Source organism: Canis lupus, chromosome 24 (assembly GCF_011100685.1).
Source record: "Canis lupus familiaris isolate Mischka breed German Shepherd chromosome 24, alternate assembly UU_Cfam_GSD_1.0, whole genome shotgun sequence".
Classification (NCBI taxonomy): domain Eukaryota; kingdom Metazoa; phylum Chordata; class Mammalia; order Carnivora; family Canidae; genus Canis; species Canis lupus.
The window spans coordinates 8925285-8952093 of record NC_049245.1 but is presented as its reverse complement, the minus strand read 5'-3'; the positions used below and the strand labels follow the sequence as shown (position 1 = coordinate 8952093).

At 36.3% G+C, this 26809-nt stretch overlaps 1 protein-coding gene and 1 long non-coding RNA gene across 5 annotated transcripts in view; one reads left to right on the top strand and one right to left on the bottom strand.

Moving 5' to 3' along the window:
- MACROD2 (mono-ADP ribosylhydrolase 2) overlaps nucleotides 1-26809 on the top strand; it is a 2007046-nt gene that overhangs the window by 183030 nt on the left and 1797207 nt on the right. The window lies entirely within an intron of this gene.
- On the bottom strand, nucleotides 4687-17044 carry LOC111092045. The gene is made up of 4 exons (XR_005377553.1): nucleotides 16978-17044; nucleotides 16289-16488; nucleotides 7654-7758; nucleotides 4687-4921 (listed from the first exon to the last, which is right to left on the bottom strand). It is a non-coding gene; the product is annotated as an uncharacterized LOC111092045 (long non-coding RNA).

The window sequence follows — 26809 nt, the reverse complement described above, 5'->3', positions numbered from 1 at the left end:
AATATTAATTTAGCTATGGATATGACCAACAATTTAATTCAAGCAGTATTTAATGGGTACTGTGTAGAAGGTACTGCTAGATGCTGGGGATAGAAATGTTGATAATGTCATTAAAGCAAGTACATATATGTATATAGATTTTTTTTTATTTTGTAAAATTATAAAAATAAAAAATAAAATCAAGACAATTTAAAATACAAAGCTCTACAGCATAATAATTCAAAGAATTGATTTTAAGGTCAGAATCCTGGGTTCAAATTCCAACTCAGGTGCTTGCTAGCTCTAGAGACTCAGGTGAACTAGTATTTTTAAGCTTCAGTTGCTTTTCTAAGTGATGATAATATTGCTTACCTCCCAGGGTTTTTGTGAAGATTTAATGAGAAAATGTATATAAAACTCCTTTGCACCTACATAGTAAATATTTATTATGCTATAACATATATGAACTAGAGTTTTGAAACTTGTGTTTTTCAAGATTTTTTCCCATAACTGCCTGACTTGGCTGACTTGCTATTGGAATGTCTCCCACCTCACTGGCAAGCCCAGCACATAGTAACATACAGTGCCTTTACCAGCTTTTCTCCCCCACAGCATATAGCTCTATTTCTGATCTTTCTGATGCCCAGCCTAGTGGGGCTTGCTAGCTATATTCTGACAGATGTTTTCAATGCTGACTGCTTTATTGGATCCATAGGGGTTGTTACCAGATTATTTATAATCCACACCTTCCTAGGTTCTTTGGGGAATTAAAGTAGGCATGAGAAGAAAACATTCCCTAGTCAAATAGACCTGTATAAAATTAGTCTTCAGTCAGATTAATATGATTTTTTACTTTTGCTTATTCCATCAAAAGTTTTGCCATTCTCTTAGTGATTAAAAGATGTGGTAAATGTGTCTGTGTTTTTAACTGACTATATTAGACCTTATGGAATACAATGTAAATTGACTATATAAAATAGAGAATTTGATAGAGATTTCATGAAGTTGGATTAAATGATCCTGTAGAATTTATTGAATCATATGTAATGCCACCAACAAAGAATTCAGCAGTTGACAATTGAAGCAGAGAAAATTGATGAAGGTAATGCCATTAAATTCTTCAGTAGAGACTAGAATGGCAAAGGATTAAGAGATTATTTGGAAAACTGATGAAACCCTGGAATATTTCTCTTAGATGACATTTATTACTGCCTTTTATGAATTAAATGTGAATTGACAGCTGTTATAGTATTATGAAGTAATTTTAGGAAAATCAACAAAAACCTTTTTCAGATGAAATCCTTGCTGTAAGTGGATTCAAGTGAACTTTGTAAGGACCAACTAGTCATAAAGCATCACTCTTTACTACCCATTCTTTCTTTTCCTATGATCTTTTCTACCTAGGGACACTTCAGTTAGGATCTCTCTGGTTCTGATGACTGAATTAAAGCAAATGCCCATCATTTATTTTCCATATCCCATGAACTAGCCTTTGGCTGGTCTGAATCCATCATGTGATATAAAGGATCTAAGAAGTTCAGATCCAGACTGTGGTACTTAGCACAAAGCTAAGATGGTGGTAATTAATCAAATTAGGTAGCTCATTTTATGGAATAAACTTGAAAGGTAGAATAAAACCAGATCATGAAAGAAATATTGGTCTAAAGGAAATGAACTTTATCCTACAGGTGTTTCTCAAATTGTGGTACATAGACCATTTACATTAATATCACTTGTGATATATGTTAAAAACTCTAATTTTTGCTCCCCATCAATGGATTAGAATTTCTGGGGCTAACTCTGGGAATATACATTTAAAAGATATTTTTATGTGATTCTTTTTTTAAAAGAAATTTTAGAGCCTGCACTTGCGAGCACTTGCACAGGCATGCACATGAATGGGGGGGAAGGGCAGAGGGGGTGACACCCCACTGAGCATAGAGCCTGTTGCTGGGCTGGATCTCAGGACCCATAATATCATGGCCTGAGCAGAAACCAAGGCTTGGTTGCTTAAATGCCGGAGCCACCCAGGCACCCCTCTGTGTGACTCTTATATACACTATTATTTTAGAGCCCTTGATAAGCACAAATAATTTGAAGAATTGTTCCCTGCACTTTTCTTTTTTAAAATTAAGTGCTTCCAATGATATATTAGAAAACCTTTGTTACAGTCTAAGAACTTTGAAGTAAGGTCCTATTTATCTGTAATTAGAGTTTCATTAATTGTTTGAGATACTATTTCTAAGCTTGCTATAAAGACAAATGAATATGGTTCATATGTTAACTCTGTATGTGGAATACTTTAAAATAGCATAACACTTATTCCATGCTTTTTGTTATAAAAATAATTTTTCTTCGAAAGTGTTATCTAAATCTTTTCAGTTTTTTCACTTGGAGACCCCTGCTGTTATGCAACATTGAAATAACAACATTGTTTTTCACCCATTAAAATACCACTGCAAGATATTGTGAATCGGCTCATTTGCCTTGCCTTTTTTTTTTTTTTTTTTTAACAAATAAGGCAGTGTTTTGAGTTATGCCAGATGTACAAATGAGAGATTTGAGTGCACTTGTAGAATTTAAATTGAAATGCTAATGAGATTCTGACAGGCAGAGAAAACAACACAGCCTACATTTTCATCTGTTTTATTAAAGTCATTATTTAACTGGAAAAACACATTATTTAGAGCTATTTATTTATGTGGCATTTGTAATTCAGCTCTTAAATTTTATCCAATTAAAGTGCTTCTCATTCCATTTTCACTTAATGTGGTAGATTGTTTTGGGCATTCATCTTTTGCTCTGTTTCATTCAGTTGTAGAGTGGCAGTAACTCAATTGAATGAATGCATCTTTCTCTTTTCTGTTTTTTTTTTTTTTTTTTTTTCCTAATGCTTACATGTGCTGCTTCATGCTGTGGTGCTACATTGACATCTTTATTTTTTATTCGCAGTAATTCCATCGAAATTTCATGGTTGATTGTCACACAAGATTTTTTATGGTTGTTTTATGCTTTGGTTATTTCATTAGTATTAGTAGATTGTGAAAGTAAGGAAAATAATACTGTTAAACAAAATCAAACTTTTGAGAAGGTAAATTGATCTTAGTGATGATTGAACAGGAGACACTAAGCCTTAAAAGTACTTATTTCCACAAAGATATCCAATGCCTTATGAGAAATATTTCTAATTTTTAAAACTTTTAATTATTATCTATTTGCACAATTTTTTCAATCATTTGTTTTTTTAATTGTTTTTGTGATTTTTGAGATTTATTCAAATGTCTCTATTTTGAACATTGACTTAAAGCAGGTTTTAGATTTCTTTTACTTGTGTTTATCACCCTGCCTCTTAAATGAGAGTAAAATTAGAGTATTTGTGGTTATAGAGGTTTAAAATTTCATGTACATATACAAAGTCAGTACATTTGGAGGAAGAAGTACTGCAGAATTTCAAAGGCTAGTGTGAGTCTGGTTGAGGTCAAGCTCATGTTGGAATGCAGACATTATGGGAGGGTCTAGAAGACAATGTGTCTCCTTTAGAAGGCAACTGCTATGAAGAGAGAGAAATATGTGAGTCCAGAATCATATAGATATCATCACAAATGTCAGATCTTCTTTTTACTGTATTTTACAACAGGTTTGGAGATTCTTCTATTGTTAGAATGCTTCAGTTATTTCAAACTGTCTATGATGCTTAAATGAAAATCTGTGGTAAAACAAGCTCTATTAGCATAAAAACCATTTCAGTAAATGTTCAATGACTAAAGTCTCTATATTAACTGGAATTTGAACTAATGACTGTCAGTTCCCAGACATTTACACAAAGATTCTCTCAAGGGTCCTCCATTAAGCAGCATTAGGGAGTTTCATACACAGAACTGTTTCTTTATATCTGAAAGTTTATAAGAGGGAGACTCCTGAAGGTCAGTAAACTGAGAGTCTGAGACAGCTCTGGTTCAGACTATAGCACACATGAACTTTGTGAACCTAGATGCGCCACTTGTGTATGCTCAGATTCTTTACCTGCAAAGTCAAGAGGTTGGTGGTGACCTCGAAGAGTGCTACTAGCTCTGTAACTCTGATTTTGTGATTCTTTTTTTCCCCGCCATTCCTCTTCCCAGACTCCAGTCATTGTCTTATTTACATAGTTGCATTTCTAATTATGATTCTTTTACTGACCCTCAAGAAGCCAGAGCACATAACATTTAAATGATAATTAGGTTTATCACATCTACATACCTTCTTAATATGGTGTCCAAAATTATTTTTGAAGATATATATTTGGGGCGAAATTCCTAATTAGTATTCAGGATACCTATAGAAAATAGCTTTTGTAGGTACAGTTAACTTTTGATTATTTATATTAATGTGGGATAAGATGCCTAACTGAAATGTACATGAAGACTTCATGCCTCATTTCATCTTTAAATTCATCTGTCTTTGTAAGGAGTGTTTGAATGGACTAGTTTGAGTTTCATCTTCCGCCTGGGCAGAAAACTGCCTTAAGCATCTTTATGTAGCTTTATTTTTTTACCCATTGTCCCACTTTGCTAAGGGAAAAAAAAAGGATTCATTTCTGAACCATAGGAATTAACCTCATTTTATCCATTTCCCCCGCTCTCTTCAGTGTTACATTATACTCCTGCTCATGCCATCCTCATCTAAGTGTCCATCTCTGTGCACATTATTTCATAAACATATCCCAGCTTTTGTGCCTTTACTTATGTTCTTATCCTTTTTTTTTCTTTACTCCTGTGGCCCTCAAACATGCTTTTGACTAAATCCTATTCTTGGAAAGCCTAGTCTTCCAGTCCTTTATATTTTTCCTAAACACATGAGCCTTATTGTCTAACAGATTGATTCTAGATTCTGGTCCTACAGTTTGATGACTCTCTGATCCTGAGAAAAGTACCATAGTCCCTCTGATCCTCAGTCTTCTCATCTGAAAAATATGAATATCCAAATCTCAGGATTGTTTTAAATTTTAAATAGTATATATTTCTGATATTTGATAAATATTCAGGTGGTAATAGCATATATCAGTGATTGAAAAGAGACAAAACCCCTGTCCTCATAGAATTTACATTCTGGTAGGGATAGATAGGTAAATTAAGAACAAAATACATAGTATCAGAAGTGGCACAGAGAGGAAGGGTGGCGAATGCAGAAGTGAAGGAAGAGTGAGGTTTCAGTTTTAAATAGGGTAGTTTGAAAAGGCTTACTGAGAAGATGGCATTTGAGCAGGGACTGAAAAGAGCCTGGGGATATTTGAAGAAAGATGATTCCAGGCAGAGGGAACTACAGGTGTCAAGTCTCTTATATGTATGGGTGAATGGCATGTTTGAAGAACAACAAATAGATCAGTTGGCTATTTCAGATTGAAACTAAGGCAGAGAGAACAAGGCCAGATCATGCAGGGTCATTTAGGTCAATTTTTGTAAGGACTTTGTTTCTAAATGAGATGGGGAATCATTGGAAAATTTTGAGGCAAGGAGTCATGTGATATTATTTTTTATAACTATTTTCTGGTTTCTGTATAGTTTTGGGGGAAGGAATAAATGCAGATATTGAGTAGGCTTTTGAATACATTGGGTGAGAGCTGTACAAACCAAATGTGTCTGACCTATAGTAGACATTCTGTAATTGATAATGCTTTCCCTCTGACTTCCCTGTACTGCTACCTCTAGCTAGAAGTTATTTCTTGTTCTTTGGAAGTCTCTATTAGGGCACACATCACTTTTTGGCCATTTTCCTTATTTATTTTGCTAGCCTAAACATTTCTTGAGGGCAATTTCTTGACTCAATTTTACTTATCTTTATATATATCCCATGGAGTCCAGTGCAGACATTATACAAATTATTATCAAAATATTTTGATAAGGGCAGCCCAGGTGGCTCAGTGGTTTAGCACGGCCTTCAGCCCAGGCCGTGATCCTGGAGACCCAGGATCGAGTCCCATGTCGGGCTCTCTGCATGGAGCCTGCTTCTCCCTCTGCCTGTGCCTGTGCCTCTGCCTTTCTCTCTCTCATAAATAAATAAATTAAATCTTTAAAAAATATTTTGATGAAATGAATAAACTTGTGAATATATCTTCATAGATTTGGAAAAACATACAGCAGAATATCTTGCTGGGGCATTGGCAAGACAGGTTGGTGAGAGTGACAAACCTATGGTAAACTCTGGAGTTTTTGGAGGCATAGGTATAGGAAAGAAGTATGCCCGATACACGTCAGTCTGATGTGAGATATGTGCAAAAAATGAGGCAGTAAATACTTTGGCTCCTCTCTTAAAGAGGGTTAGATGAGTAGCAGGTTGAAAGTATGTTTGGGATCTGATAAGCAATAGCATCCAAGAGAAATGGTTAGTAAGTGTGGAGGACAGGGAAGTAATAGCTCAGGAAACACATGGTTGTTTATCTTAGGATTTATTAGCAGGAATTATTTATTTTTAATAAGTAGGACAGATGTGGGAAGAGACACTGATACTGCCATGTAAGGGATGTCAGGACAGGTCCAGCTAGGCATGCTGTCTAGGGACCTCAAACATCTTCATTTGTGATTCATGCAGATGTGTAGCTTTGGGGTCTGATGTGATATAGTGGAGTGTCTAAGAGTTGGAAAATGCAGGCAAAGGAGTCTCCTCATAGGAGGCCCTTGGAAATATGGATGAGCTGCTGGCTGACCTCTGGGGCATCTCTCTGTATAGCAAGTCCCTATCCTTCAGGGGAATTGAGATAGAATTGAAAATAACTAGACTGGGGGCTTAGGATGGTGCTGGATCCTTTTGGATTCTTCCTTCTACAAGTGGTTGAATACCCAGCTCAGAGTTGCTGAAACAAAAATGATCCTTGTTGATTCATCTAACTGAAAAATCCATATGGAGTTATTGCCAAGCAAACTTGATCCACCTGCTCAAATGATGTCACTGAGGACCTGACTTCTTTGTAGTTCTCTGTGTCCTGGCTTTCCCAGTCATCCTCATCTTTATAGTGTTCTCTTGGCACCTTTCATTTGAAGTATTTTAAACACCATATCCTCAGTACAATCCTATCTGGTGGAAGACAGCCTGTCTTTCTTGGCTAGCTCATATGGAAGCTCCAGACTTTAGTCCAGTTGGACTTAAGTCATGTGTCTGTCCCTAGCCATTTATTGGTAGTGAGCTAGGGTTATATTGGTAAGCATAGGTCTGAGCCTCATGCTTCATCCTGAGTCAGGGATGGAGTAAGTTATATCCCAAAACATGTGGGCTCTGTGGGGTGAGAGTAGACACCTGGAATGAAAGTTAGGCTGCTTTTATTAAGCAGTCTAGAGGGTGGGGTGTGATTCAGACCCATGAAAACTTCAGATGTCTACTACCAGGATTACATTGTCAGGGTCCTAGAAGGAAACACCATTTACCTGAAATGGTTTAAATGAAGAGACTTTAAGGAAGGGGCTAGTTATTAAGATATGGGCAGGATTAAGGGTACAAGCAATGGCTAACTGTTCCTTTTGATCAGCATCAGCAGGAAGGTGTTATCATCCCTAGGACTTAGTGATCAAGCAGAGGAAATAGCGTTAACAGAGCCAAGTAAGAAATTGAGTTACGGAGGAGAAGCTAGAGTTGTAATTGTGGAGGAATGCAGCCAGGGATGGAACACTGAAGCAAGGAGGAATAGAGAAGAAATATCTTCACCTTTTTCTCTTCTCATCTTCTAATCTGCTGTACCACTCATTGGCTCAACTGGAATCCAGACAGGAGAGGAACCTGTATGATGTAATCCTTAGGGGGGTCAGCCTTCTGGAACACATATAGGGAAAATACGGATCTTAGTAGGGGTAAAATGGAGAATAAACAGCACAGAAAACAAATCAGAACCTCAGTCCAATAATAGGGAAATATATTGGGAAGAAAGATAAATTACAGGTAGAAATTTAAGATCTAGAGATTTATTATCAGAGGAAGGTCCAAGAGAAAGAGGGCTGGTCTTCCTTAAAGAGCATAATGAGAGACTTCAGTGATATGAAAGGGGGACTGAGCCCCAGGTCAGTCTACTGTAGAGACTTGATTCCAAGCTCTGCCCTTGTTGGGGGATGGATACCTGTTTACTCATCTTATTCCATATCATAATTTGCCTGGGAATGGGGGGTGTGGCTGCTCCTGAAAGTTGGAACTCATTGACACTTTTGTTTATATTATTGTTCTGTCCAGGTTGAGATTTATTCCTACTTAAGCTTGACTTGAAAACTCTCAGGAGAGTTCAAATAGTTGACTGAGTGAAGTGAAGAAGGATGACTCTACCAGTCATCATCCAGAGGTCATTATGTGGGCTAGATGGTAGTTGCTGTCACTAACTGCTGTGATAAATACCTAAAATATTGTGTCAAGGGGTTAAAGGCAATGTAGATTACAGCAGAAAGCTCAATTTGTGGCTGGCAACAAGATGGGAAGCAGAAGTAGTATAGCACCAACTCCACTGAAGGAGAGGGCAAATAACAACCTTAGTCAGCTGGGTCTGAGATGAGAATGCCTGATGCAAAGTTGGGAACCAGAGGAGGACTGGGCTGAGCAATAAAACTGTTGGCTGAGCCTAAAATGATTTCAAAGCAGAACAAGGGTAGGATTGTTTAGTAGTGGAAAAGAAAGCTTGGTTTGATGCTTAGAGAGTATTACATGATTTTCTTTTTAAAAAAGGCCATTAGTATTACATAATCAAGCAGTACAAACATATCAGCAAGTTGAGACAGTCTTTATCTGGGATTATTAGATCTACAGTTCAGGTGAGAGAATATTACCAACTTGTTTATCAACCCTTGTGTAATGAGAGCACAAAAGTGAATGAAAACATATCCAGTCTGCAATGAAAGAGAAATGTAATAGACACAGATTTTTTTTTCCCTACTTTGTGGACCTACGCCTAAATTTAACTCGAGTTCATTTTAAAAGGAGCTTTTTAATTCAGGCTTTTAAAATGAAGGATTTGCCTATTAATGGGAAATATGCATTTTAAGATGAGCTTTATTTGGACTAGTAGGGAAGTATGAAGCGAGGAAACTAGTTGGAAAAAGAGATATAAAAGAAGAAAAGCTATAAAAAATTGTTAAAAATGGAAGGATAACACAGCCAACTCCACAGCCATCTGCCCAAGAAACATTTCTTTTTGCCTTATTTTCCCTTGCTTTTGTGTTGGCCATTCTCTGCTAGGTTCTTGGATGGCTCCTCCTCCTATCTTCCCAAGCCAACTCTTCCTGTGCTTCAGGATGCTAGGCACATTCTGGCTTCCACACCTCTTACTATCCTCCCCACTCCCAATGTTGCCCCAGATAGATTTGTGGTATGCAAATCTGTGTTATGATGTACTTATCACATCATATTGACATAACTTTCTGATGGAAAGTCTTCTTCATTACACTGTCAGCCATTGAGGGAATGAGCCAATGAAACAATGGGTATTTATACAGCCAGAATAAATAGCTTCAGGGAGAGCATAGAAGTATCCTAATGAACATTGCAGTGTGACTGAGGCATGCTGAGGGCAGAGATACAGCTGGACTTTGGGAATAACTGCAAGTAGAAGGTTGTATGCAGTTGGTACCCTTGCTATCTTTTATTTTGGTTTCTTCACCTCTTTTTAGTGTCTCTTTCTCTGAAGAATGGCCTACATTCAGAAGATATGGTTGCTGACAGCTCTTAAGATGTACACAATAAAGCTTTGTCACTTTAGAAAGACTAAATCCTTTAGAAAGACTGAAGATTCTGACTTGACTTTCCTGTTCCCAAAGTCCTTGGTTTCTCAGAAATGTCCCAATTTGGGATAGTTGTGCCCTCCTCCTGCTTGATCGTTAACTACTCTCATTGTAATCGTGTGTGTGCATGGTAGTTCCTGTAGCCAGATAAGATAGTATATGCTTCACACCCAACACATATTAGTCTGCCATGGAATAATGAACATTTTGAGGGCCCTGCTTGCTAGCATGTGTAGCTAACTCTGGGCCATACATATTTATGAAAGGGAATGATAATGACAAGTGCACTAAACAGTTAAACTTTGGTTTGGTGTTTGAACCACTTAATATCATTATTCTTATTGGAGATTTACCTTCTTTGTTCTGTTTTCTGTTGGCTAGCATTATGATGCATTCTTTACATTTTTAAGCATAACTGACAGGAGCATCAAAGTGGGAAAGGTAGTCTGGATAATGAAAACAGTTGACTTGGGAGCAAAAATATGCTGTGGTTAATTGATAGAGCAAAGATGTTGCTGACTAACTGAAAATATTTTTAGTCTTCTAAAAGGTATTACTAATTTCTTGCAAGTGAATTTTTAAATGCCACTTTCAACTGAAAATTTTCTTACCAGTTTGCTATATGGTCCTCAGGGACGACTGACATTAAAGTGAAAGAAACTGGTATGTTTGTTACTCATACCAGGTGAGTAGATGAGGATAAAGCTAGTCAGCCTTTTAAAAACGTCTTGTATACAACATTAAAATTAGTGTGCTTGTGTGTAGCTTATATTCATGAAAGCTGATCCTAGATGTTAGTCAAATGTGTAGAATTTACATTACAAAAAAAGACAGGAAAAATGAGCTTAATTCTTTTTTCCTTTTGTAAACGTCCAGGATGGAGGATTGTGAGTGGTGATCTCTGGCCACCGGTCCAATATTATGCCTACTTTATAACCATTTTTTTGGGAGCTGGATGTAGATGTGTGTGTGGTGGGGAAGGAGTGTACTCTGGGAGTTAGCTATTAAAGAGGAGACCTCTGATAACTTGATACTGAATGAGTTTATTGATCTGTCCCCTTTAGATACAAATCCTACAGAAGCAACCAAAGAGGAACGATACAGGGTGGATTACATGACAGAACATTGCTTCTAATTTGAATCTAGGAGCCTCTGAAGCCAGATACTAGATTTGATGGGCCAATCATAAAAGTTAGGAGCCTATCCATTATTTCTGTATCAACCACTGAGTTTCTTATAATTCAGTTAGAATCTTGTTCTTAACACTTTAAAAATTTAAAACTCTGGTTATTCCTACTCTATGTTAATGTCAATATTTGTCCATATGTATTATATAGTCTGCTGGTGGTGTGTATGTTATTTCTATTTCTGGTTTGGCAAGAGACAAGAATTAATCAACTTTTCTCTCTTACTCTCTCTTTTTTCTCTACTTCTCCTCTCTCTCTCTCCCTCTTTCCTTAAACATGCTTATCTGTGAGAATTCATGAAGCCAAAGCGCCTTTATATATTACCTTTGTAAATGACCTTAAGGAGGATTTTTCTGCAGTGACAGGAACTACTCACCTCAAATATAACCGTTTTTATTTATACACCTTGAAGCTAAATAAGGGGTTTCTTTTGTGTCATTATAATGCAAGTTGGGCTTCTTTCTTTTCTTTTGCTTTCTTGCTTTCTCTCTCTTCTTCTTTAGTAAAAGAACATAACAATGTTTCACCTTTGGTTGTTACTGAAACTTATGTTCAGGCAGAAAGTAACTTTGAAAATTAGTTACCTTGGGCACCCTGGTTGGCTCAGCGGTTTAGCACCGCTTTCAGCCCAGGGTGTGACCCTGGAGTCACAGGATCCAGTCCCATGTCAGGCTTCCTGCTTGGAGCCTGCTTCTCCCTCTGCCTGTGTCTCTGCCTGCCCCCCCACCCCCCCTTTCTCTCTCTGTCTCCCATGAATAAATAAATATTTTTTTTTAAAAAAAGAAAGAAAATTAGTTACCATAAATAGAATACAAATAGCTTTTTCCATAAAATAGATGCCTCTCTTCAGGAACTTTTGATTCCAGTCTGTTAATATTGCAAATGTAACTAAAATAGACATTATCTGTGCCGTATGTGCACCAGTGACAAGGGTTCTGCACTTACAGTTTTGCTAGAAAACTTGGAGGGCAGCCAAGTGGGAGCACTGTAATAGTCTTTTAAGAAGATGGAATCTGAAATAATGTTTCAGGAAGAAAAGCTTTCAGTTTAGACAGTTGCATAGTTAACAATTACTAGCTCCTGAGAACTAACAATTGGCGTGAGTCAGTGAAACCAACTTCTAATTTTATACCGGAGTAGATAGCTTGCATAGCTTAAATGCACAGTAAACTCTTGATTTATGCTATCCAATTCCTTAGCAAAATCTTGTTTTTTTGTTTTCCTCATTGACATTTTGGTGTAGTTCTCTTTGCTGATTGGTTGATATACGTCATGTCAGTGTTTTACTTTTTCACCTGGCTTTCAAGTGTAAGTTTTTTCCATATTCTTAATTTTGAATGACTGCATATATTTTATAGTGCTAATTATATATCAGACTATTTATTTTACATGTATTAATTTATAGTAACAGGATTTGCTGTTGCTTACTTAGTCATTTCTTTGTATCTATCCATCCATTTTAACTATCTATTCGGTAGTCTTTTTAGAAAAAAATTATTTATTTTTATTTTTTTTTTAAAGATTTTATTTATTTAATCATGAGACACAGAGAGAGAGAGAGGCAGAGACACAGGCAGAGGGAGAAGTAGGCTCCATGCAAGGAGCCCGACGTGGGACTTGATCCCAGGTCTCTAGGATCACACCCTGGGCCGAAGGCTGCCCTATTCAGTAGTTTCTCATAAGTTTAGTATTATAAATATCACAAAAGCAAACATAATTAAGGAGGCATTTCCCACATTTTAAAGGGTCTTTGCCCTAGAGTAGTTTCCTAAAAACAGAATTACTGGAACAAAGTTTAAAAAAATTTAAGGCTGTTGATACACATTACCTTAATACCTTTCCTCATGGTTGATTACATTTCTGTAATAATTTATGAGTGCTTAGTTCAGTAAATTGTTGTCATCTTTTCATGTTATATTTTAATATCTTTGCTAATTTGATAGCCAAATATGTATTTTTCCCACTTCGTTTTAAATTCCTGGTTTTTTTTTTTTTTTTTTTTTTTGGTAATTTCATTTCCTCTTTTGTGAATTACTTATTCATGCTTCTTTGCCTGTTTTTCTCTTAAAGTTCTAGGCATATTCTTATGTCTGCAGTTCGTTAAGTTCCTTAACTAAGATACTAGCTTTTGTTATATTTGCTGAAAGTATTTTTTCCAGCCATTGGCCTTTTAGTTTTGAGTATTTCCTTTTATGTATAAAGGGTGTTTATATGTGGATGTGCATGGTGTGCGGGTTACTGAGGTGTAGCTGACATATGTTTTTGGTTTTTATTTATTTTTATTTTTAAAAGATTTTATTTATTTATTCCTGAGAGAGACAGAGAGAGAGAGAGAGAGAGAGAGAGAGAGAGAGGCAGAGACACAGGCAGAGGGAGAAGCATGCTCCATGCAGGGAGCATGATGTGGGACTCGATCCCGGGTCTCCAGGATGCGCCCTGGGCTGAAGGCAGTACTAACCCGCTGAGCCACCTGGCTTCCCTGTTTTTGGTTTTTAAACATTTCCTCCTTTGTGATTGCTTCCTTTTAGAAAAGCCTTCCATTTCCAAAATAATTGTTAAATTATCTTTTTTCTGTGGATTTTTTGTTTAATTTTTAATCAGTGTAGAATTTATTCTATTATATGTGTTAGCTTTCTGCAAGAATTTCAAGGAGCTAGAAAAATAATTTGTGTTTTACTTTTCTCTTTCAATGAATTGACTAATATTTGGAAAAAAGTCTAGGATAATCCATAAACCATACAATCAGCTTCTTCTTTTTTTTTTTTTTACAGTCAGCTTCTTAAATATTGTTTTAAAGATTTTCTCTTTGCAAAGTAGAAATTGAGAATTGAATTGAGAATGTAATTAGGTATATGACCTTGCATATTTTTAAATATTGCATTTAAATATTGTTTTAAATATTATATTTGTTGTATTTTTGTCTTTTCTTTCATAACCAAATTTAAGAAACTAGCTATCTAACCTTCCTTGTTCTTAGAGGTTCTGTATGGCTCACTGAAGATGGTTTCTTATCCCCTGACTTTTCATCTTCATACTATAACTCAAAACAGAACTTCTATGAGGTTTCCTGGTAGATAAAAAGAGTGTTCTGATGGAAAGTAAACAGCATTCATCGATGTCAGAAGTATTTTTTTTTAATTGTTGTATTTACTATTTAGTTGCATGCTAAATGATAGTGTTGTTTAATCAGATATAAATAATGTTTATTATACTAATAATAATGCCCATGTTGTCATTAGAAAATCAGTATGTTAGGAATGAATATCAAAATCTAAAAGTAGGATGGCTATATATGCATGTTGCATATAACAAATATACATATATATGTTTTGTTAATAATTTGTGATTTAATAAAGCTGATCTTAAAAAAAGGTTTATCAACAGATTTGACTATAATACCGATACTTCCAAATAATTTGAAATTTCCAAAATTATATAAATGGGAATCTTTGATCTCCAGTAGTAATTTTTCTGTTAATTATATTAGTACTAATTATTGGATAAGCTTTTTTTACATTTTAGCTGCATATTAAAAGCAATGATAAATTAATATAAGTACAATGATTTGGCAGTGTTGAATAAATTATTTCCTTTGCCCCACCCAAAGGGATTGTATTTAAAATACTTTGTAATCCAAATTCAGTGACTCATCTTTGAGGTTGGTTTATTACCTAGATTGATTTGTGTTGAAACTGGTTGTTTAAGATCTGACCACATCCAATTTTGTATACTGTTTTTGAAATGTAGGAATTTGGAAATTTTATTAGAATGGAAAAGAGACTTTTATAACTTATTTTCCTTTACTTTGGTTATTTTTGTTCTTTGAGAATTTTTCATTAAAAATAATTGCAGTCTTTGGCACATTGAAGACAACATAATTACTGAATAAATCTTTCTAATTATGTCTCTTTTATAACTTTCTTTTGCTTATTTTCTTCATTGTTCAAAAGAAACATACTAGTTAGAGAGTGGTGGAACCTAAAATATTAGGGTCAAGGAATGGCGGAGGACATGTAAATAGGAATAAAATGAGAGAAGCATAGAAGTGTTTTAATAATATAAGTATTCTACAGACTACCTAATTATAGAGAGGAATAGATTTTTTCGTTCTCAAGGAGATCATGGAACAGACTTAGGTCTAAAGGAGTTTGAGGTTCCCAAGTACCTGGATATATTAGAACTCTCTTTAAATAAAGGCAGCACATATAGTAAAAATTTTATTTTTCTTAAAAAATTGTAGACTCTCAAAAGATATGAAAAATGACAATAGGACCTCGTATACTACATAATTCTGAATTAAAAGAATTTCTTCAAGAAGTGGAAATTATAGAAAATGTTGTAGAGAGAAGAAATGCTATATAACTAACTGGGTTTATACTCCAGAGTTAAAAAAAAAAAAATGGGAGGGTAGTTTAAACACACAAAAATTAGATATGATCAAATATCTGGAACAGGAATACAGATTGGGACACTGATGAACAGCAGTCTAGGCCATGGCATTATTTCCTTTTCCAGGGTTCATATTGTCAAGTGAGCTCAGTATTCTTTCCTGCTTTGTCTATAAACATTTCTGGAATCCTTCTTAAAGTGACACTCTAGGTAGCTACCACCATTTGATTGATATTGTAAGAAATGCAGCCTCTTTGACATCCCAGTCTAGGAAAAGGTATCTCAAAATAATATAGGTTTGAGAGGCCTGTCTCTGTGTTAAAGGCTATTAATTAAAGCCCTTGGATCCAATAGTTAAATAAATACAAAGGCTTTTAACTTTTATATTATTCAGCCAGCATTTTTCTGTTTTATCCAACTAGGATAACTTGTGAGATGTTATATAATGTTCTGTTAGCATCTAGATCACAGTGTCTATAGAAGTAATGAGGTCTTTTAGTTTAACAGACTACCCAAAAAGGTAATCTTGTTGATACAGAGCACTGGTTCTCTACCAGAAGCTATTTTGTTTCCATAGAGAACATTTGGCAATGTCTTGTGACAGGGTGTATGCACTACTGGCACCCAGTGGATAGAGACCAGGGATATTGTAACTCTCCACAACAAAGAACTATTCAGCCCATAATGTCAGTGTTCAATGTCAACAGTACTGCTGTTGAGAAATCCTCGTCTAGAGTACTAGTTCTTAATTAGTAGCTTGTTAGGAAAGCACATTACTATTCTTCACTTCCAGTCTAGTGAATCAGAATTTCTAGAGGTAAGGCTTATTAGTTTGTCTTCTAATTAGTCCTTTGGGTGATTCTGATGTTACTTAAAGTTTTAAGACTGATTATCAGCCTATCTTGATATATACGTACATTCAAGATTAAGCATCAATCTTGTACCAGGAACTTACCTAAATGCTAAAAAAACAGCCTTTTCATAATCAGTTTGGTTTTGCCATCTTACCTAAATGGACCTTGTTTCTTCTTGTAGTTCTCAAATCTTCTGTTGTCTATTACGTTTGTTGTTTAACGTGTGTTTGTTGAGTTGTATTCAGCTTTCTCTTCCTACTGTCTACTTGTTGGCATTCTTACAAGAGCTTTTTTTTTTTAAAATCAATAACTTGGCTGAAGAGGTAGTTATCATATTTATCAGGTTTTTAGACCCTGCAATGATGGTAAGTGTTAGATGTTAGAGACAATTCCTTATTCTTGATAGGCTAACAATAACATGGTCATAGTTGTCAAATTAAAAATTCCCATTATAGGAACACCTGGGTGGCTCAGCAGTTGGGTGTCTGCCTTGGCTCAGGTCGTGATCCCGGGATGTGGGATCAAGTCCCACATTGGGCTCCCTGTGAAGAGCCTGCTTCTCCCTCTGCCTATGTCTCTGCTTCTCTCTCTCTCTCTCTCTCTGTGTCTCTCATGAATAAATAAATAAATCCTTAAAAAAACCTTCCCATTATATCCATTATATAAGCAATTCTTACTTGCTAATCAAAATTAGGAACACTCTTAATTAATTGAGTGGATTGCACAGCAGGAAGAGATTTTCAATATTTGTTGAATTGAATTAAAAATATCTCCTAAATAATTTGGAAGAATGGTGGTGATAGAGGGAAGTAGAAGAGAAAGGTAGACAATATGCTGACTTACTTTGGACTTGGTGAATATCAAGTGCTGATACACACTAAAGTAGAAATCCTCATCAGTTGGCATGAAGGAGAAAGAACAGAATCAAAGGAATGGGTTCAAGGGTCACATAACTGACAGGAGGGAAGAAGAAAGGGAAAGTGACAAACCAATAAAAGAAATTTTGTCATGGAAGAAGTCATAGGAGTTTTTTGTTTTGTTTTGTTTTTGTTTTGTTTTGTTTTGTTTTGCAAACACACGAGGGTTTATTTACAAGCTCAAGTTTGGGTCCAAGTATACCTGACACAGTGGAGCAGGGACTTGGACCACGAGGTGGGTTTCAGCTTAGTTTTATGGGCTGGTCTAGGGGACCTCCAGAAGGGGTGGAAGAATTTCTCAAGTTCTGTTTACATTCTGATACGGGACTTTCAAGGGCATTGAGCTCTGTTCTCATTCTGATATGGGGCTTTCTAGGGCGTTAAGCTGTAAGCTGTTTTTTTTCCCTGTAACTGAGGTAATGTAAATTTCAGCTCTTATTCACAGGGGCCTGGGATGACTGTACTTGTGCTAACACTGAACTTAAAGTGGAATGGCCTTAATTTTCTCGGCCTCCACATTCCCCCCTCTCAGAGGAACCTAAGGAAGGACCCAATCATGGGTCCAGGTTGCTCTCAGAGTGAGCCAGGGGGAATGATTAAATCAGGATTCGAACCAACCTTGTTGCTGTTCTTGCTCCCGTTTACATCCCAGTGAAGAAGCAACATCCTAGTTTAAGGCATCACATAATGCCCCCCTTTATTGTAAGAAGACTAAGTCTAATCCCCTTCTATTTTGAAGGACAACCTCAGACTAGGGAGTCTTGGAGGTAGGAAATAAGTGAGAACGGCGCAGTCTTAGCTTTAGGGGATTGTCCTTGTCTGGTTGGCTTTTCCATTCTGGAACAAAGTCCTTGAGAACAGCATGTGGATCAGCTGGCCGGACGTGGTTGTAGTGGACCCAGGGAGTAATCCCGTTGACCTTGAGAGGGGTGGGAGTGGTCAGAATCACGATGTAGGGTCCCTTCCAGCGAGGCTAAAGTGTCTGGTGTTGGTGTCTCCGCATGTACACCCAGTCACCTGGCCGATATCGATGGGGGTCCGGGGGTGGCCCAGTCTTGTAGAGGGCCCTCAGTTTAGGCCACACCTGGTCAGGGTGGCCGTCTGGTTTGTCCCTAAAGATCACGGCCTTAACCACACGTGAAACCCAGCAGTTAAGCCTCTGCCTTTGGCTCAGGGTGTGATCCTGGAGTCCCTGGATCAAGTACCACATCAGGCTCTCTGCATGGAGCCTGCTTCTCCCTCTGCCTATGTCTCTGCCTCTCTCTCTCTCTCTCTCTCTCTCTCTCACTCTCTCTCTCTCTCTCTCTGTGTCTCTCTTGAATAAATAAAGCAAATATTTTTAAAGTAAATAATATATATAGTATATGAATATTTGAATAGAAGTACACAGAATAAGTGGGAAAAATCAGTAGGTTTTAACATAAGTGCCGCTTTCTGAGGAGCTGGTAATATGGAGAACAGAAAAACAGAACATCTGCAGTAAGCCTTCTAGATGAAATGAGGGCAACTGAAGCCCATTCCACAATTTTTCTGATCCCAGATAGCCAGGATAATTATGGAAGGGTGGATGGGGTGGGGGAAAAGATAGGAAAGTCTCCAAATAGGTTCACATCACCCACTCACAATATGATTGGAGAGACCAGATTTGGATAAACTCAGTATAGATTTAGTGTAATTTTCTACTGCTTCTGGTAATTATGCAGTTCTGTATTTAGCTCTTTAGATTTCTTCCTTCATTTCTTATCTCTCATCTTAGATGAATGGCTCTCTTCTGATATATTTATCATAACTTTCTCAAGGCAATGTGTCCATAATGGGACATACGCAATAATTTTAAGTGGTAGACAATTTTTCAATTTAAATTATTATTTACAGATTCTATGCTTAGAACAAGATTAAGGATTTTTTAAAGTAAGTGGATTTTTTTAATTTTATTTTTTTTATGAGAGATTATGGGCAAGGGACAAGGGGAAGCAGACTCCATGCTAAGCAGGGAGGCCCATGCAGGGCTCGATCCCAGGACCCTGAGATCACAACCTGAGCCAAAGGCAGACGCACAAACGACTGATCCACACAGGCAACCCAAAGTAGGTAGATTAAAGGTAAAGCTCAATTTAAAAAAGGAAATAAATGGTAGTGCACATTTGCACAGATAAGATCCTCAAGAGAATAAGTTAATGACAGAAGTCTAAGAAAGATGGTGTTAAGGAAATACAGCTTCCTTAAATTTCATTGGCTTTTAACCATTCCAGACTATTCCTAGTAGTATTTGCCTAAATTTAGTAAACTTTACATTTTAATGGTCTCTTTCTTTTCTACTATCCATTACGTCAATGTATAGAAAAATATAGCAAAGAAATTTGAAAACATTTTTCCTCAGTCTGTTTTTCACCTACCTTAAAAAAAATTTCCACTGGCTTCAGAAGCTGTCATTTTTAGCATTTAGATTAGCAAATGCTACTTTGGTCCCTTTTATTTGGTCTTATTTATTTATTTATGTATTTGTCCCTTTTGTTTAATCTTTAATAGGTATTAGCCATTTTAACTTTAGGTATTTCTCGCATGTGTAGAAATATTATCATTTACTTTATTGTATCCTTAATATAATCATTTCTTACTTAAGAAAAATATCCTGCAGTCTGAAAAAGTGTACTGATTCAGTTAAATCACACCCAGACATACCCTTTGAAACATAAGGTTACAGAAAACAAAGACTGTGATGTAAGATTAAAATTAAATCTTTTACAGGTAAAAATACAAACACTTCATTATATAATTGAGAATACAGAAAGTTGTCTAGCTGTAGCAGCTCAGTTTCAACTCTTTTTTGAGGTATCCTTTGCAAATGTTTTGTTAAGAGAAAAAGGAGATATGCAATTAGCAGAGGAAAAGCATGCTACACAGTGCAGTAAGACAGATGGTTTAGTCCCTGAAACCATTTTTCAGTGCATGGCAGTTATGAAGTTTTGTTGTGATCTGATAGTACATAGATCTTCAAACACATTTGAATTCATCTGTCACTTAATTTCATGAATCTAGAAGTGCCAGTGATAAAAGTATGTGTAGCTTTCAAAATCTATGTAAAATATTATCAAACGATTATAAAAAGGTTGTTTTTCAATTAAGTAATAAATACTCATTTTAATTATATTATTTACTGACAACCAATTAGAAGTCCATGAGAAACTAAAAAACCCTTAAAACAGCAATGCTATCTCTGGCTTTAAATCATATCACTTTATAAAGTCATACTTTCAGCTATACTTATTATTATATTTTTCTTTCATCAAATTCTAATAACTCTAGCAAAAAAGTTGGCATTATTATCACTTCCATTATTGTTCTTATTTTATTGCTACAATAATCTGGGAATCTGGAGAACTGAATTGTACATACTAAGGACAATTTGATATTTTTGAAAAGGTAATAAGATAGCAAATTCTGTGGATATAAGACAATTTTACAAATCAGATAATTGCCCACCCCTCTGTAATTCCCCAACAGTAATCAAAAATTTTCCATATGAAATGCTTTTTTCAAAAGGGTATGATGGCCTAAGAAGATCAGTCATGACCCGGACATAACACTTAAAAATTTGGATCAAAGTGTATCTTCCAATCTACTTTTTCTAAAAATAATGCAAATACCACCTCCTCTTGCCTTCCTGTCACTGCAAGGTGGATCCTTTTGCCCCAGTCAAACCTTTGGCATTCCTGCTTGCACTGGCCCTCTGGCCAAAACAGGACATTTGTGTTTTTGATTGCCCAGCATCACCCCACTTCTAATAATACCTTGATTTTCCTTTGAAATTTATTATACTGTCTTGGTACACCCATTTTTGCTAAGGAGTATTAAGATAAAAATGTGACAAGGTGTACTCTTCTTAAAATATAATTTCTGAGCAGAATGACAAAAGACCACATGAAGTTCAGGTTGAGGCATTCTGATGGCATAATTCTGTTGAGGCTGTTCATTAGAGCGTGATACCTTAATATGCACAGAAGCCTGGTCTCTGCTCTTTCCTAAGCTGATTCCTCAAATTTTCCTTCAAGTATGGTGTCTGTGAGCACCCACTTAGTCTTCCAATATGTTTCTTCTGTGTCTATAAGCAGAGTTGGGTTCTGTTGCTTGCAGTCAAAGACCTGTATTTTTTTTCAGTCTAAAAAAAATTGTGGCCAAAATAATTTACTTCTGTATGTTTCTTCACCTTATGTACAAATACAGAACCTTTGATACATCCTTTACTGCCTGCCCTGCCATCCCCATTACTGCCTTGCCCTGTATTTGGAAAGGCCACACCCTCTGCCTGACAAGATTTTTCATACATTTCCATTTCTAACACTAGAATAACAGCTATATTTTAATCCTTCTCTGTGCCCCTTATTTGAACTCATCCTACCATAATTTTTTTTGCTAGTTTGTTTTCTCTGAGTGAAAACACCGAATCTTTCATTATCACACATCCAGCACAGTGCCTAACATATAATAGGTGCCTATATTCTTGTTGAACAATGAATTAGGAACAAAAATTCTGAGACATAACCTGTAGTACACACTGCTGGTGCCTGATGAAATGCCCTTCACTGATCAGTGTACCCATTATCCACCTAGTATAATATTAGTTGTTAATGTCTTTCAGCTGTCCCCTTCTTTGGAGAAATACACTACAACCAATGACTCACTATAGGAGCATGAAATGCCAGCCCCTTGCCTCAGTGTAGAACCAACTCTGGTACAATTCACAGATACCCACAGTATCATGCTTAAGCCGAAACTATATACTTAATTAAGAACTTTAGCTTGCTTAGCTCCTTCTTTGCTTTGTGCTGCTTCCCTCCATCCCCTTCTTCTGACAGACCTCCCTCAATAAACAATGTGCACCAAATCACCTTCTCAGGTTGTTTATAGGAAATCCAAATTCTACAGATGATACTGAGTCAAGATTTTTAACATATTTCCTTCCACAGTTTTGGCTGTTGGAATGAATTCAGAGGACTGAATCAGAGCAAAACTATTTTAGATGGTGCAGTAGTACAAAATGTAAAGTTTGTGTGCCGCCTACTATAAGATCTTTGAGACCATAGAAAAGAAGACCATAAGCAGAACAAAGAACCCACAAAGGATAATCTTTCAGTCATTATTTACAAGATCTTGCCTCTAGAAAAACTTCAGACATTAACTAAGAGTAATAATAGGAATAAAGAACGGCCATTTGGTTAGTAAGTGCTATTTAAACTGACACAGAATATAAAGGCTGTTGTTTCCTATGTAACTAAGTAACACTAAAGAAAATGCATTTTAAAAATCTTCTATCTAAAGAAATATGAATTTCTTTTTGAATTATATTTATTTAATATATTATGAAAAGGAATTTTTATATGAAGATGTTATATGCCAATAATTTCTAATTATATTCCGCAAAGGTATATTTAAAACTGCACCTTCAAACAAACTTAACAAGGCTGAATAAAACAGATTAAGGAAATGACTTCAAATATTACGATCAACTTTGAGTCATTCCCCACAATTATTATGTTTCTTAGTCTGAGCATATTCTGTGGATAAACACTACAAAAGTCCACATAAACACAACAATCACTAAGATGATGACAGTGACATTGCAAGCATACACATTGTTAGCCATCTCCATCATGAGAAAGCATCTTACCACTCTCCCATTTATTATTAGTGGAAGGAGCCATGAAGCCTGGTATCTAAGTTGGATCTGCCTGCATTTGATATTGAACCTCATTTACATTACTTCAATCCTCTAGATTTGTTTCTCTATTGTTCATAACATATTTATTATTTATGCACTACTTCTTTCTAAAAATAGATTAAGTATGTAAGATCACCAATAAGTGGAAAGTTGGTGACCTCAGCTAAACATTTTGGATGCTTATTAGTTAGTTATATTTTGCGGTATAGGAAAATTACCCTCAAATTTAGCAGTTTAAAATAATAAGCCTTTACTATCTCATATAGTTGAGGGTAAGGAATCTAAAAGCAGCTTAGTTGGGTAGTTCATGCTCAGGATATTGCCGTGGGCATTGAAAAATTTGAAAGGTGCTGTTGAATATACTTCCAAGGTCATTTACGTTGTTGTTGACAGGTCTGAGAGTTCTTTGTTGGCAGTTAGCTGGAGGTTTTGATTTCTCATAATGTGGTCTTCTTTGTAGGCTGCCTGAGTGTCCTCATGATAGGCATCTTGCTTGTGAATGATCCAAGAGATAGTGACTGAGCAAGAGAGTACCCAAAATTAAAGCAAAGTTCTTTTCTAACCTGATCATTCAAGTGACATACTAACACTTCTGTTAGAAGCTATTGGTCATAAAGATGAACCCTGGTTTGGTGTGGAAGAGAACTACACTGGGATGTGACTAGCAAGAGCTGGGAATCAGAGGAGACCACATTAAAGGCTGCCTGCCATAGACACATTTTTGAAAGACAGAAAGTACATAAAGTTGCATGGATCATGGCTATTGCAAAGGAACCATTGTTCATTATGTAGCTCCAGAAGTGCTCTAGCTCAGAATTGGCCAGTACAAAAGTTAGATGAGGGGGAAATTGGAAATGATGAATTACAGGACCACCACGGGAAGGAAGCATACCTCAGACCCCTACTCTACACTCCATCGGTGCTTATTCCTGGATGAAGCTCTAAAACAATGATAGTACACTCAGGTATAGTAAAGTAGAGGAGTTAACAGACAGGCAACTAAAATGAGTGAAAATGAGTAAGAAGACTAATCTGGAACTTAAGGTAACAGGTTTCCTTTAATAGCAATATTCTTCATGCCCACAATAAAATAGGATCACTTTTATTTTCCTTACACACAGTTTCTATCCATTTTTTTTTTCTTCCTTTGATAGGAAAATTGCTAGCAATTTTGCCAATAAACATTTCTTGGGAGCTTATTAAGTGCCAAGTACTGTTCTAGGAATAGGGTATAAAATAAGATAGCTAAAAACTCTGCCCTGTAGGAGCTTCTATTCTAGTGTGGCAGAGACAGATAAATGGTGCTTGGAGAAAATTATATAAGGTATAATGACAGAGAGGGGTTCTGAGCAGCTTTAGCGAAGTAGTCATAGAAAATCTCTTTGAAGAGATACTACCTGAGCTAAGAGCTGAACAATTCAAAGGAAACATGTGCACAAAGACAGGGGAACCCAATTCTAAGTGGAGGGAACTGAAAAATGTAGACTTTAAAATAAGAACAAATTTGACATGATAAAGAGAATAAATGAATACAATCAAGGTGTGGACAGAGAGATATTCCTCATATAACACTAACATATAGCAATAAACATTCAGCCCCAGTGTTGGGAAAACAAAAGGGAGAGGTGTGGAATATGCCACACTGAAGAGCAAATGGCTTACCTCAATGGAGCAGCTATGCTAACAGTCCCAGACAACTGTTGTCACGCTACAGATACTTCAGAGAAGTCACAAATTCATCTTGTGGGAAATATCTCAATTTTCAGGGGTTGGCTCAAATTGTGAAACAAAAACAACATCCATTGTGGCTGCCAATATGCCACCTTCATTCTAAAGAAATGTAGAGGGCTTATGGCTCTTGGTATATATGATCAGCATCTTAGAAATCAACCCTCTTCATTTTAGATAGAGGTGGGCAAGAAGTAAAGCAGCCTATCTGTCCTATCCTTGTCTATGAATCTTGAAGAAGAAAAAAATTAAAGAGGTAGAGGGAAGTATGAAGTAGAATAAAAAATATGCCTCCTAGAACACAGCAAAAAGCATAGAGTTGAGGGGGCAGAGAAAAGACAAAAAAGAGAAACATAGGCAATCAACATCAGAAAGTTAGAACTTAAAAAGAATAAATTAATCAAATAAACAAGAGTCCAAAAATTCTGGAGCTTAAAAAAAAATTGTTTAGATTTTAAAAGGTTCACCAAGTGTCAAACAGGATGAATGCAAAGAGACCCACTCCTAGATGGGTTAACTGATGTATCAGTTACAAAGAAACTATCACAAAAATGTATCACACCAAATAAAAAGAGGTCTTAATTTTTTTTTTACTAAAATGCAAAATAAAACAAACGTAAATCAGATAACCTATAAAAGAATTAATCTGACCTAAGCCTTCTTAACAACAACAGGTATTTCAGAAACCAATGAGTCAAATGACAGAAAAATTCTAAGATTCAATTATTTTGAACCTAGAATTCTATTTCCAGACAAACTCAATCATGGATGCACAATAAAAATATTTTCAAAACTTTTCAGATATGAGAGGACTCAGTTTACTTCTGAGAAATAACATTTACATAGTAATATAGTATAAATGCTACAAAGAATAGTTTAATTATAAATGTGGAAAATTATGTGAAATCTATAAGCTATGACAGAAAAAATAACGATATAGAAGCTGGGAGGTCAAAGGAAAAGAGAAATGGAAGTGCTGGTTTTCGGTTTTCTCATCTGACACTGTGGAGAGCTGAGGAATAATATTCTAAATATGATGGATCAGGAAAGTTACTTAAGTTACTGTGAAAGAGAAAATATATATTCTCCAGCAATCAAGTAGCTGGTTTATAAAAATTGTTCAATTACACGATGTAGGAATTTTCCAGCCCCAAATCTTTGAGTGTCATCGAAAATGTAATATATTGGAAAAGAGCTAATTTTTTGAATAATTTATTCTTGTTTTCTTATTATAAACATATTGTGAAACATATTATATTGGCCTCTGCCCCTGGTTCCTGACACAGGATTATGAAAGCCCAGGTAAATCTAGGTGCTAGCAGAATCTTTTGTTCTAACACGTAGTCTTTGACCCCAGTTACTGACACAGAGCTCCTAAAACCTTTGCAATTTCCTAAGTGATAAGAGCACTAGGAGCATCTTTTGTTCTAATACGTAGTCTTTGTACCTGGTTCCTGACACAGAGCTCATAAATCTTTGGAATTTCCTGGGTGATAGCAATGTCTTTCTTTCTAAGGAGCTGACTCTTGGTGGGCTCCTGGATGGAGGGTGCTCAGAAGGAAGGCCAAGCCATGATTAGATGCTTAGAATTTTCAAAAGCACCTGGGTGGCTAGGTGAGCATCCAACTCTTGGTTTCAGCTAAGGTCAGAATCTCAGAGCCTTGAGATTGAGTCCTGCCTCAGGCTCTGCTTTCAACTCAGAGTCTGCTTGAATTTTTCTCTTTCCTCTCCTTCTGCCCCTCCCTATTGCTCACCTCATGTTCTCACTCACTCTCTCTCTCTCAAATAAATAAATCTCTAAAAAAAAAAAAAAAAAGCTTAGATTTTTCAGCCCTACTCCTCATTCTCTAGAGAGGGGAAAGGGGCTGGAAATGGAATTAATAATTGATCATGCCTATGTGATAAAGTCCTCACAAAAATCCCAAAAGTACAGGATTCAGAGAGCTTTTGGTTGGTGAAAACATCTACATCCCGGGAGGGTGTTGCACCCCAACTCCACAGGGACAGAAGCTCCTGTACTTAGAGCCCTTCTGGGACCTTACACTATGTATCTCTTCACCTTGTTGTTCATTTGTATCCTGTATCATATGTTTTATCCCATAATAAACTGGCAAAGGTAAGTTAAGTGTTTCCGTTCTGTGACTGTTGTAACAAATAATTGAATGGGGTTGGGGCATCATGTGAACCTCCAATTTACAGCCAAGTTGGACAGAAGTTATGGGTAACCTGTGGACCTACTACTTGTGACTGGCATTTGGAGTAGGGGGGCTATCTCATGGGATAGAGCCTTTAACCTGTGAGGTCTATGTTA